At 45.2% G+C, this 12143-nt stretch overlaps 1 protein-coding gene across 9 annotated transcripts in view; it reads right to left on the bottom strand.

Moving 5' to 3' along the window:
- Positions 1-12143, bottom strand: part of Chd9 (chromodomain helicase DNA binding protein 9) — a 213960-nt gene that overhangs the window by 134958 nt on the left and 66859 nt on the right. Inside the window, exon 1 of one of the 9 annotated variants that reach the window (XM_085682028.2) lies at positions 5783-5887. The exons of 7 other annotated variants lie outside the window; for them this stretch is intronic. The gene's annotated coding sequence lies outside the window, so the exon portion shown is untranslated. Of the gene's footprint in view, positions 1-5782; positions 5888-12143 lie in introns of those variants that run through there. One more of the 9 variants, XM_085682027.2, reaches the window with a different exon arrangement.

The following is a 12143-nucleotide window of genomic DNA, read 5'->3' as shown; positions in this document are numbered from 1 at the left end:
CATCACTAAAGGACATCTGTAAAACGTTCAGAAGGTGGGTCACATACAACCTACAGCTGCCCTAGTGCCAGCGACCACGATGTCTTTACGTAGACTACCACAGTTCTGTAGTGCAGCTCTTTTCACTCTTGCCTTTCTCCAACCCATCTTCAAAGTGGCTTTCTGAGACAAGGTCTCAAGCATGTAGCCCAGGCTGATCTCAGGCTTACTAAGGAGTCAAGACTGGCCTTTGAGTTCTTGTTTTTCCTGCCCCCCACCTCCCAAGTTCTAGAATTACAGGGATATGCTACCACACCTGGCCCTAAAACAGTTATTAAAAAAAAAATCCTCATGCCCTGCTACCACCCCAACATAGACACCCAGGGCAACATCTGCCTGAACAGCCTCAAGGATAAGTGGTCCGCCCGTGCTATATGATGTCAGGAACATCTTGCTGTCTATCCAGAGCCTGTTAGGAGAACCCAACATCGATAGCCCGTTGAACACGCACGCTGCTGAGCTCTGGAAAAACCCATAGCATTTATGAAGTACCTGCAAGAAACCTATTCAAAGAAGGTCTCCAGTTAAGAGCCCTGACACAAGACGTCCAGCTTCTCTTTGTGTCGTCTTTTTTCTTAGATGGTCTGTCCTTTCCTTGTTTTCTATGCTGTGCTGTTATTTTGTTTTGTTTTGTTTTTTAACTTAAGCCTGCTTAAGCCCTTACAATGTATATATGTATATTAAATAAATACACGTTGATTGTTTAAGAAGAAGAAGAAGAAGAGAAGAAGAAGAAGAAGAAGAAGAAGAAGAAGAAGAAGAAGAAGAAGAAGAAGAAGAAGAAGAAGAAGGAGTTTTTTTTTTTCTTTTACTGTTTTTTCGAGCCAGGGTTTCTCTGTAGCTTTGCAGCTTGTCCTAGAACTAGCTCTTGTAGACCAGGTTGACCTAGAACTCATAGAGATACACCTGCCTCTGCCTTCAAGTATTGGGATTAAAGGCATGTGCCACCACAGCGGCAAATATTTTTATTTCTCACAGAAAATTCCCTTCTTTTTTTTTTTAATCCTTTTGATTCCCTTTTTTTCCTCTGTCTCTTTCTTTCTTTCTTTTTTGTTTGTTTGTTTTTTCAAGACTGGAATTGTTTTAGCGTGGGCTGTCCCAGAACTTGTTCTATAGATCACGCTGGCACTGCCTGTTCGTCAATGTCTTAACTTAAATGCCACTGCCTGGGCATTCTCTAACCACAAACTCCAAAATCCTTTACATCTGTGTCTCACAACAATGTTCTTTTTCTTCATTGGATTCATCAAAAATTGTTATTTTACAATTATTTACTTGTTCTATCTTCACTATTAGACTGTAGCTTTCATAAAGGCAAGAATCATTTTGCATATTATCCTTTAATGTGCTATATATAATAAAGTAAATTAAGGGAGTACAATAAATCTACTTAATGAGTGAATGGACACAAATCCATTGGCACCTAAAGAATGAATTACATCTAAAAGTGGCTGCCCCTTCCTTCCTTTCTCCCAGTGCCATTTGGTCAGTTTCACATTTGTTTATAAAAAGGGGGAGCAAAAATGTTCCTGAAAACTTAAAGTTAATACAAAGTCAAGAGGTCATGGGTAGTTTGTCAAATGAGTGAGACAAATGTGTAACAGGAAGGAGAAGTCTCAAGGGTCACAATAACAAGAGATGATTTTGTTTATAGGATAGGATCCAAACCTGAGCATTCAAGACCGGTAAAGTTCCAAAAGGTGGAAAGCTATAGCATGAAGCCCAAATAAGGAAGTAAACAGAGGCACTAAGTTATCAAAAATAGTTATAAAGCTGGTTAATGGGCAACTCTCAATGACAAAGTAAGAGCAAGAATGCTAATCATTTAAGAAACCTAGGTCCCATGTTGAGACTACAATCACAAAGCTTTAAAAGGTTAAAAGTAAAATCTCTCTGTGAATTGTTCATAAATTTCTTCTCCAGTTTTTGGGTTTTAAACCAAACACTTTCAAACACTCATCAACAGACTTTCACTCAGTTCAACTGCATCAATCTTCTATATTTTTGCCTATATCCTTTACTTACTATACCTGATAATAATTTATCATTACCTGACAAAAATCCCCACTAGACCAGTTACTTCAACCATTTTTTTCCTTTAAAAAAAATATCATAGGGCTGGAGAGATGCCTCAGCAGATAACAGAGGACCTGGAGTCAATTCGCAGCACCCACAGGGCAGCTCACAGTTCCAGGGGATATGACTCCCTCTTCTGGCCTCCAATGGTACCATGTCACATATGGTGCTCCAACATGCATGCAGGTAAAAACCTCATATACATAAAATAAAAATAAATCGTTTAAAAGAGCTGCAGAGGGGCTGGAGAGATGGCTCAACGGTTAAGAGCATTGCCTGCTCTTCCAAAGGTCCTGAGTTCAATTCCCAGCGACCACATGGTGGTTCACTACCATCTGTAATGTGGTCTGCTGCCCTCTTCTGGCCTGCAGGCATACACAGACAGAATATTGTATACATAATAAATAAATAAATATTTTTAAAAAAAGAGCTGCAGAAATAGCTCTGTAGTTAGATCACTGGCTTCCCCTACAGAGAACCTGGATTCAGTTCTCAGCACCCACATGGTGGCTCATAATCATCCATAACCCCAGTTCTAGATGATCCAATGCCTTTTAACCTCCACAGACACCAGCCAGGCATATGGTACAAATATGTACAATGTGTACACTTGTACACATAAAATAAAACTTACAAATTAAATACACACACAATGGGCATGATTGTACATGCAATCTCAGCACTTGGGAGGCATAAAGAGGAGCTCGTAATACAAAATATTTGTATGTGTCTGCACGAATTTCAGATGACAGATCTCATGAAATACTTAGAATCCTAACATTCTAAAGCAGGAGGGAATTGCTTTTTCTTTGTTTCTGATATAGGGTCTCATCATGTAGCCCTGACTGACCTGGAACTCCTGGGTATAACAAGCTGATCTAAAACTCAGAGATCCACGTGCCTCTGTCTCTCAAGTGCTGGGATTCAAGGTATATGCTACCACTTCTGGTATTCAAGAAACTAGATCAAACAGAAATATAAGGTTGGGGTTGGAGATATGGCTCAGTGGTTAAGAACACTGGCTGCTCTTTGAGGGGTCCTGAGTTCAATTCTCAGCACCCACATGATGGCTTACAACTGTCCATAACTGTAGTTTCATTAATTACAATGCTCCCTTCTGGTGTGCAGATGAACACACAAAAGTACCTACATAAATAATCTTTGAAAAAAATGAAATTTAAGACTGACCATAGTCAACTATAACTATAGACAGCTGACTACAGTTACACAGCTAGTTAAGACACAGTCTTGACTCATTCTCTCCAACAAGTACTCCAAGAAGGGGGTTTTAATGTTACACCAGCACCCTATTATTTTCTAATGGTATTCCTGCGCCATTAAAACATCATCAATCACAAACTAGTGTGTGTGGGGGGATGTTTTCCTCTTTTAACTACAGCATCCATTTCCCTGGATATTTCTGACTAGAGAATGATAAAGTTACTCTTAACCAACTTTGAGTGACAACTATTTGTTCCCTCGTGCATTTTGTGTCCCTATTATGACATCTGTGGTTCAGAAACTATAAGGACTGACACATACCAGCTGTATTTAATGTGAATACATTGTTCTACCTAATGTGAATGTTGTTTTGTGTGTGTGTGTGTGTGTGTGTGTGTGTGTGTGTGTGTGTGTTTCAAGACAGGGTTTCTCTGTGCAGTCCTGGCTGTCCTGGAACTCACTCTGTAGACCAGGCTGTCCTTGAACTTGAGATCCACCTGCCTCTGCCTCCGAGTGCTGGGATTATAGGTATGAGCCAGCACAGCTTATTTGTTTTAGAGACAGGATTGTGCTGAGTATGTAGGTAGCCCTAGTTAGGTTGGAACCTACTTCATTCGCAGGGATCCTCCTGCCTCTGCTTTCCAGTACTAGAATTACAATCCTATGCTACCACTCATGGCCAGTGAATTAAAGTCAGTGTGAAAAAGAAAAGTTCTGTACACTATAACTATTTAGTGTGAATTTTTAAAGGCACATTAGAAATAGAAGTCTTCTGGAACACATAACACAGGTTAACTTGCTCAGAGCAACAGATGAATTTCATGTAATATTCATCCAACATCTAGCATAAGGCTCTGTGCTACCTACTGAAAGCAAAAAGGGGTGTCTAAATTCAAGTTCGATAAATTCAAGAGAAACCATATGAACATCCTTGATACTGCAAACATCCTTCCTACCCCTGAAATGTGAAATCCTCCTAAGTTTATAATAAGTGTGTATGCACGTGTTTGTAGACCTCGTGGTTCTTTCCAAATGACTGGACGGTTTGTGGAGAGTTTAGGTAGAGTAGTATTGCATAAATTAACAAGCCCTATTTTCTGTTCAGGTCTTAAGACGAAGCACTAGAGAACTGAAAGTCAGAAAAGGCCACAGCAAAACTGGAAAATAGTAATTTCTTAAGATTTTAAGTATCTTTATTTGTGTGTGTATGTGTGTGTGTGCCGGTGCCCACAAAAGTCAGCTTGGAGCTGGAGTTACACATGTCTGTGAGCTGCTTGATGTAGGTGCTGGGATCTGAACTCTGGTACTGACAGACCAGTACACACTCTTAACCACTGAGCCATCTCTCCAAGCCAGTGTGAGGGTGGTTTTCATTAATAAACTTTATTGCGCAGGGCAAGTTCAACTAAATGGATAAAAGCCACAGTATCAGGACCAAGCTCCCAGGAAAGTAACAGTACAGCATTGTTAATACCTCAACTCTGTCACGACTTTAATTCGTGTCTACTTGGTCCTGAAAAGTTTTTGCTTTCCCTTTTTAACAGGCAAAACAAAACCAAAAAAGGAACAAGCAAATCACTCTCTGAGCTGGCAGCTGTGACAGGCCAGGAAGACACACAGGCTTTCCGGGTCCGTGCTTGGCTTTGGGATGGATGTCGGTGAGGAGAGCCTTGGAACCACCCAACACGTCCCACACCCTGACAGACACCAAGAAAGAAGCAGCCCTGGCTGGCAGGTACCCACTGCAGACGCTGGAGAGGCCCTAAGAGGTGGCCTCTGAGGTGTGGGGACGGCGGTGTCGGAACCCGAGAGGCGAAGCGTGGGGGAGTGCCGGGGCCGTGCAGTGCTCCGGGGCACCCACTGTTCGCGCGCGATGCCCTGTCACGAGTCACCGGGGCGAGACAGCGAGTGGGGGACAAGGCTGCGGGACGAGGGAAGCCCGAGCCTAGGCGGGGATCGGCCCCGGGGAAAGCCATGAGCAGCGCCCGACCAGCGCCCGGCCCACCAGGGTTCACCTCCGGCCCACGCAACAGGCGCGGCGACGGGTCCCGACCCGGGGTCCCCCGACCAGGGGCGAGGGCAGCGCCGCAGCCATGACAGGCGGGCGGGCCCGGGTGCGCCCGGCCCCACGTGCGGGCAGCGCCCCCTCCCCGGCGCCCAGCCCCGGCAGTCCGCCCGTCAGCGTGGGGAGTCCGGACTCCGGGCTGGCGGCGGGCGCACGTACTCACCGCCGCAGCTAAGGCTCCCCGCCGCCCCCCGCCTCGCCCCGCTAGACTGACACGCGCGGCCAGCCGGGCGGGGGCGGCCTCCGGCGACCACCAGGCTAAGACACCCTCCTCCCCCCGCCAGGCTCCACCAGTTGAGCGGTGTTCTCTGTCCCGGGGCGCCCCGGGTGTCCTCCCCACGCCGGAGGCGGAGGGCTGCAGCGGCGAGCGGCGGCACTTACCGGCTGCGCGGCCAGGCCCCCCTGTCAGCACCCGGTCGGGAGCGGAGGAGGGAGGCGAGCAGGGGCGCCGCCCCCCCGCGCGCCACGCACCCGCCTGATTGGCCCGGTTCACTCCCCCAGCGCGACCCCACCAGCCCCTGCGAGCGGCACTCCCGCAGCAACCGGCGCCTCATTTGCATATCTGTGCCCGCGCCGCTGATTGGCCCGGGCGCCGAGGGGCGGCCGTGACCGGCGTAGCTCGGGTCGCCGCTCGGTCCTGCGAGGGCTACCCAGGAGGGAGGCTGCCCGCGCCGCTCCGCGCCCCTCCGCCCGGGCCGACCTCGGACTAAGGGCGGCGGGAGGCGGGGTTGCTGCTCGGCTCCCAGGCGGCCCGCGCCGTTCCTCGGGTGGCCTCGGGGCGGGGAAAGGGCTGTGGCCGGGCGCCCTCTGGCCGGTGCGTGGGGCAGTGCAGAACCGGCTCCCCCGCCGCCACGTCAGGGCCCCGCCACGTCAGGCCCCGCGGGCGCGCCTCGGCCGCCGGCGGCCTGCGGGGTCGGCGCCGAGGTCACTCACGCCGGCTCTGGGAGCCCTTCTGAGCCGCGTGGGCTCCGACCCGTTACGTCCTCCGTGCGCGCTAAGGCCCCGGGGACACGCGTGTGCTGTGACATCGGGAGCCCTGTGAAGCCCTCCCCCCACCAATGATGCAGCGATTAAAGCCAGGTGTGGAGCACCTGCTGCGAAAAGGACACAGGGACCGAGTCCAAGGCCACGCGACAGCGTGCCTCGAGTGTGAGGGCTCCCCCAGGTTCAAGGCGTTCCAGAAAGGGGAAGGAAAACGAAAGAGGGGTTGCATAAATAAATAATGGGCGTGCCATGCTGCTTGGAGGAATTGAGCACGCACTTGAAAACCACCGTCTTCGGAAGGCGCTGGGACACAGGAGTTCCTTCTGTCACTAATTAACTGAGTGACCTACATTGTCTCAATATGTCTCAGGGCCTTGGTTTTCTCTTCTATAAAACGAAGAGGCTAGACAGGTCTTCTAAAAGACTTTCAGCTCTCAAATTCTATCAGTCTCTACTTTCAGACTCAGAGCTGACCTTATAACCTTAAATTTTTTTGAACCCATATTTACATCTAAGATAGACAAAATAACTGAATGTTTGAGCTTCGGTAAACCTACCTATCTATGTTTGTTAAAAAATGCTTACTGTCTTCAAATACAGTGTAGGTGGGACTTAACACATATCCTCCAGTGGACCCAAATCTCCTGAACTTGAGGTTACATAAAGGAACACCGGTCCTGGTTTGTGCCTGAAGAGCGCTACGGTGTTCATGGTGAAGTGACTAATTTTTTAATTAAAATTTTTATACATTTATTTATGGGCGAGGGGGCATCTGATGGTCAGAGGACAACTTGGCAGGAGTTGGTTCTGTCCTTCCACCACGGGGATTCTGGTAGCCAAACTCAAGTCATGGGACTTGGCGACAAGCACTCCTGCCAGCTGAGTCATCACTGAACCCAAGTGTGCTAAGGGCCTTCCACGTGCTAATCAGTACTCTACAGGGAGCTACATCTTCTGCCTAAGTAATCTCATTCTTCAGATGAGGGAATAGTCATGACCTCCAGAGTACATCCTCCCAACCGAGATACTGACAGCTGGGAGGAAAAGGTGCCAGAAAGAAAGGTTACAATTACAGCTGTGCTTCCTCTAAAGGATACTTAGTAACAACAAGAACCACACTGAATGAAAAGAGGATGAGCGGTCATGCTCTCAGAACTTTGAACTCCTTACACTGTTTATTTGTGCAGTGTTCTATTTTGCAAACTGAATTTGAGTCGAATTTACGCCAGTGCCGTTCGTCTGAAATTACAGAAGTTATTCCATATAAACCAAAAATTTTGACTAAAGTACTTTCCTCCCCATCTCTGATGGAAAACTCACGGTCTCTTGAACATCAATTTCTGGAAATTATGTACTGATTAAAGAGCATCAATAATTATCAACATTGCTGTACTCCATTACAATCTATGACTGTCCTCAAATATGTGTAGAATTTATCCCTACAATAAAAACCTCCACAATACTGTTTATTTTTAACCTATGTCTGTTTTGTGTGTGTGTGTGTGTATGTGTGTGATATCACTGTTAGGTTGACACTTTTCAATGCTTCTACCAAATAACTTCCTACTTTTTTACTTATTTTTTTGTGTTTTTAATGATACATTAAATTAAAGTTCAAATTATAAAAATTCATTACACACATTTATTGTGTGAGTGCATGTGGGTAGCAGTCACAGGACAGCTCAAGGGAGTCAGTCAGTTATCTCCTGCCATATAGGCTCTGGAGATAAAAATCATGTCATTAGATGCCAAAAATTGTGTTTGCTAACTGAACCATCTTGCTGGTCCCAAACTACCAAGTTTTCAGAAATTTATTTTTGGTGTGGTTCATCTTCCCCACAACTTTTCCAACTTGTTCTGATGATACCTACAGTAACGGGTTTTCACTTTGTTGTTATGTTCAGACAAGGTTTTGCTACATAACCTTGGCTAGCCTTGAATTTGTGATTCTCCCCACCTTTTCTCCCAATTGCCGAGATCAAAAGTGGGGCCATCTGTCTACTAAATCCTGGTGATACTTTCAGTGATATTTCTTGATATATGGACTCCCAAGAAGTTACTGCAGAGGATGATTCTGAAGCAGCTCGGCCCATGTTACACTCTGATTGAAGTTAGCAAGGATCCACGTCATGAACAACATCAAAACCTAGTAACAGCCGGGTGGCCGTGGTGGCACACCCCTTTAAACCCAGGACTCGGGAGGCAGAGGCAGATGGATCTCTATGAGTTTGAGTTGAGGCCAGCCTGGTCTACAGGGCAAGTTCCAGAACAGCGTAAGGCTACACAGAGAAACCCTGTCTTGAAAGAAAAAAAAAAAGCAAACCTAACCTACTAATACTTGCTGACTGTCTTTATCAGGCCATGGGATGCCCAAAGTCAACTGGTAGCCATAATGGAGCTGAGCAGGACCCCTTCCTACTCCAAAGAAAGAAGAGCTCCATTCCCCCACACTGTATCTTGACACCCATGGACACACTGATCCAGAACACCAAAAAGCCTGAGCAATGACCCAGCTCTTTTCCATCCCCTGAATAAAGCATCCTGCAGCAGAAGTCAGTTACTGAAATGTAGCCATGCCCAGCACAGAGCTGAGAGTTGCTTCATTTTACCTTTAATTTTATTTTATTTTAGATGGTCTTTATAACTGCTTAATGAAGAAAAGATTCTTTTTCCCATTTTATACACAAAGGTTTAGAATTTTGCCCTAATTACATGGTTATTGACTGACAGAAACATTTAAACACAGAACTCTCTGGTCTCAATTCCTATAATTCTTCACCGCATCCAGCCTACCGCTTGAGTCTCCAATTCCATGCTTATAAAAATTTGTATTTTGGAGGGATGAGTAAGTAACTTGACATCTCAGACGGGAGAATTCCCCACAAAGACATTTCAGTTTAGGTCACCAAAAGAATATCCCACAAAGCAAAATGGGCAAACTTTTCCTGCAAACTTGAAAAATGGTAATTCTCCAGCTGATATACCTCCATACCTGAGTACTGGTTTCTTGTACTTGACACCACAAATGTAAGCAACAAAACAAACAGCAAACAAACAGCGAATAACTAACCGATTTCATTAGTGCCTCCTTTCATTACCTGTTTGATAGAAAACTGATGCATTCAAGCAGGAAACCACAAAACTCAGGATGAGAACTTATTTTAGTAACCCTGAACAGCGATGCCCATAGGCTCCCAAATGTCCCCGTGCTAGAGAGCAAGGATGGGTCCCATACTGCCATGGCATGTGGAAGAATGAGAGGCACACAGACCTAAGACAGATCTTGCATTGTAGCGTGAAATTTATTGGGAGATTTGCTTACAGAAGCAAGACAGCTGGATCCCCACAATTTATTTATTTTTCCTTTTTTTCTTTGATTTTAAATTCACTATGTAACTAAGAATGACTGAATTCCTGAACCTTCCTTCTGCTGCTGTTTCCTAAGTACTGGAATTACAGGTGTGAGCCACTGTACCCAACCCTCACAATGTTCTATCAGTTAAGACAGAAACGACTTCATCTTGGCCAGAATGCACCTGGCTTATCTTAAGCTATCCCTGAAATCAGAGCTTCTGGGGAAAGCTCCATGCATGTCTGACTCTAACGGTTTTACCTATTACAATTTGCTAGGACACCTGGCAGGAAAAAAACGGACTAGAAGCAATTATGACTCAAGACAGGTAGGCTGAATCCACGTACGATGGACCAGTCAAAACAGCCTTGTAAAGGAAGACAGTTGGAGAATCCATACTCCTAATTACAAAACTTTCCCTAAAGCCATAGTAATTAAGAGAGTGTGGTGGTAATACAAGGACAAACATAGAGATCAATAAACAGAACAAGAAATCCAGAAATAAACTCTTCCATGTTGGAAGGCACAGTCCTTTAAACAAACAGATGCTTGGGCACACTCATTCTAGAGAATAAACTTGACCCACTTCAAACTACACAAAGAAACCGAAGGGATCACACTACTTATAAGAGCTAAGACTGTAACTAGGAAGAAGCAAGCAGGAGTGAGGGGCAGGTCTTTGGGACCTGGAACTTGGCAATGGTTTCTCAAACATGACATCTGAAACAAACCGACGAAAGAGAATCCAACTTGGAAAATTTTGAGCCTCAAACTCAGGAGTAGATAAATTGAACTTCATCAAATAGGAAAACTTTTGTGTTTCCAAGGAAACCAATAAAAAAAGTGAAAAGAGGACTGAAGAGATGGCTCAGTAGGTAAGGCCAATGTGACAACCTGAGTCTGAGCCCTGAAACTCAGGATAGAAGGAAAGAATTAATTCCCGGGCTGGAGAGATGGCTCAGTGGTTAAGAGCACTGACTGCTCTTCCAAAGGTCCTGAGTTCAATTCCCAGCAACCACATGGTAGCTCACAACCATCTGTAATGAGGTCTGCTGCCCTCTTCTGGCCTGTAGACATACACGCAGAAAGAATGTTGTATATATAATAAATAAATAAATATTTAAAAAAAAAGAATTAATTCCCTTGGTCTATCCTCTGACCTCTAACCTCCTCACCCCAATAAATAAATAAAAATAATTCCTAAAACATTTCCTTAAAAAGGAAAAAAAAAAAGGAAAAGAAGACTGGAGATATTGCTCAGTTGGTAGAGGTCTTACCAGGCAAGTACAACGCACAAGGTGCCAGCCTAGACAATATAAGATCCTGTCTCAAAAAACCAAGGTAAGGGCAAGCTGGTGCTCAGTGGTTGAGAGCACGAACTGCTCTTCCACAATACCCACATAGCAGTTCATAGCTGCCTGTAACCCTAGTGCCAGGGGACCTGATCATCTTTTCTTTGGGCCCAGGCACACCCATACACATAAAATTAAAAAAGAAAATAATAATAATAATAAATGTAAAGAATCAGGCCTGATAAAGTGTTGGCACACACCTTTAATTCCAGCACTCGGGAGACAGAGGCTGGCTGATCTCTGTGAGTTCGAGGCCACAGACATCTACAGAGCTAGTTCCAGAATAGCTAGAGCTGTTACAAAGAGAAACCGCGTCTTGGAAAACAAACAGAAAAAAAACAGGCTTGGAGGCTCATACAGCAATCCCAGTACAAAGAAACCTGAGACTCAAGAACTGCTGCAGAGTCAAGGCCATCCTAGGCTACCTAGACAGGGAGTTCCAGCTCAGCCTGAGTTAGGGTGAGCCTCTGGAGACAGAGGAAGGTAGAGACTGGGAGAGCAGGTAAGAGAAAAACATACATCTATATCCGGGATCATGAAAGGGCTCTTAAAAGCCAATGAGAAATTTCTGAGAGTGCACACCTGAAGTTCCAACAGTTGGGAGGCAGAGGCAGGAGAATCTCAGTGAATTTGAGGCCAGCCTCATCTATACAGCAAGTTCCAGGATAGCCAGGACTAAATAGAAGGACCCTGTTTCAACTGACCCCACTAAAAACAAAACAAAATTTGACACTATAAATTTAAAAAGAAAACCATGTAGGACTGTGATATGGTCACTGTTAGACAAAAGGATTTGGTTTTATTTTTGCACCCAAGAATTGAGGCAAAGACCTTGTACATGCTAAGCAAGTACTGTCCCACTGAATTACACTCCCAGGCCACATCTGTTTTAATATTAGCAAATATGGATGCATTTTAGAAGTTCTTCTTACAACCCCAGTAGGGGGAAGAAATCTAGCTAGTGATTCCATGGAAAAATGGGAACCAAATTATCAAGACCAAAAAAAGGTCGGGGAGGATCTCCAAGTCTTTCTTTGAACAAAGCTGAATTGAG

This window comes from Myodes glareolus, chromosome 22, assembly GCF_982192425.1.
Source record: "Myodes glareolus chromosome 22, mMyoGla1.1, whole genome shotgun sequence".
Classification (NCBI taxonomy): Eukaryota; Metazoa; Chordata; class Mammalia; order Rodentia; family Cricetidae; genus Myodes; species Myodes glareolus.
This window is presented reverse-complemented; position numbering and strand designations above follow the sequence as displayed.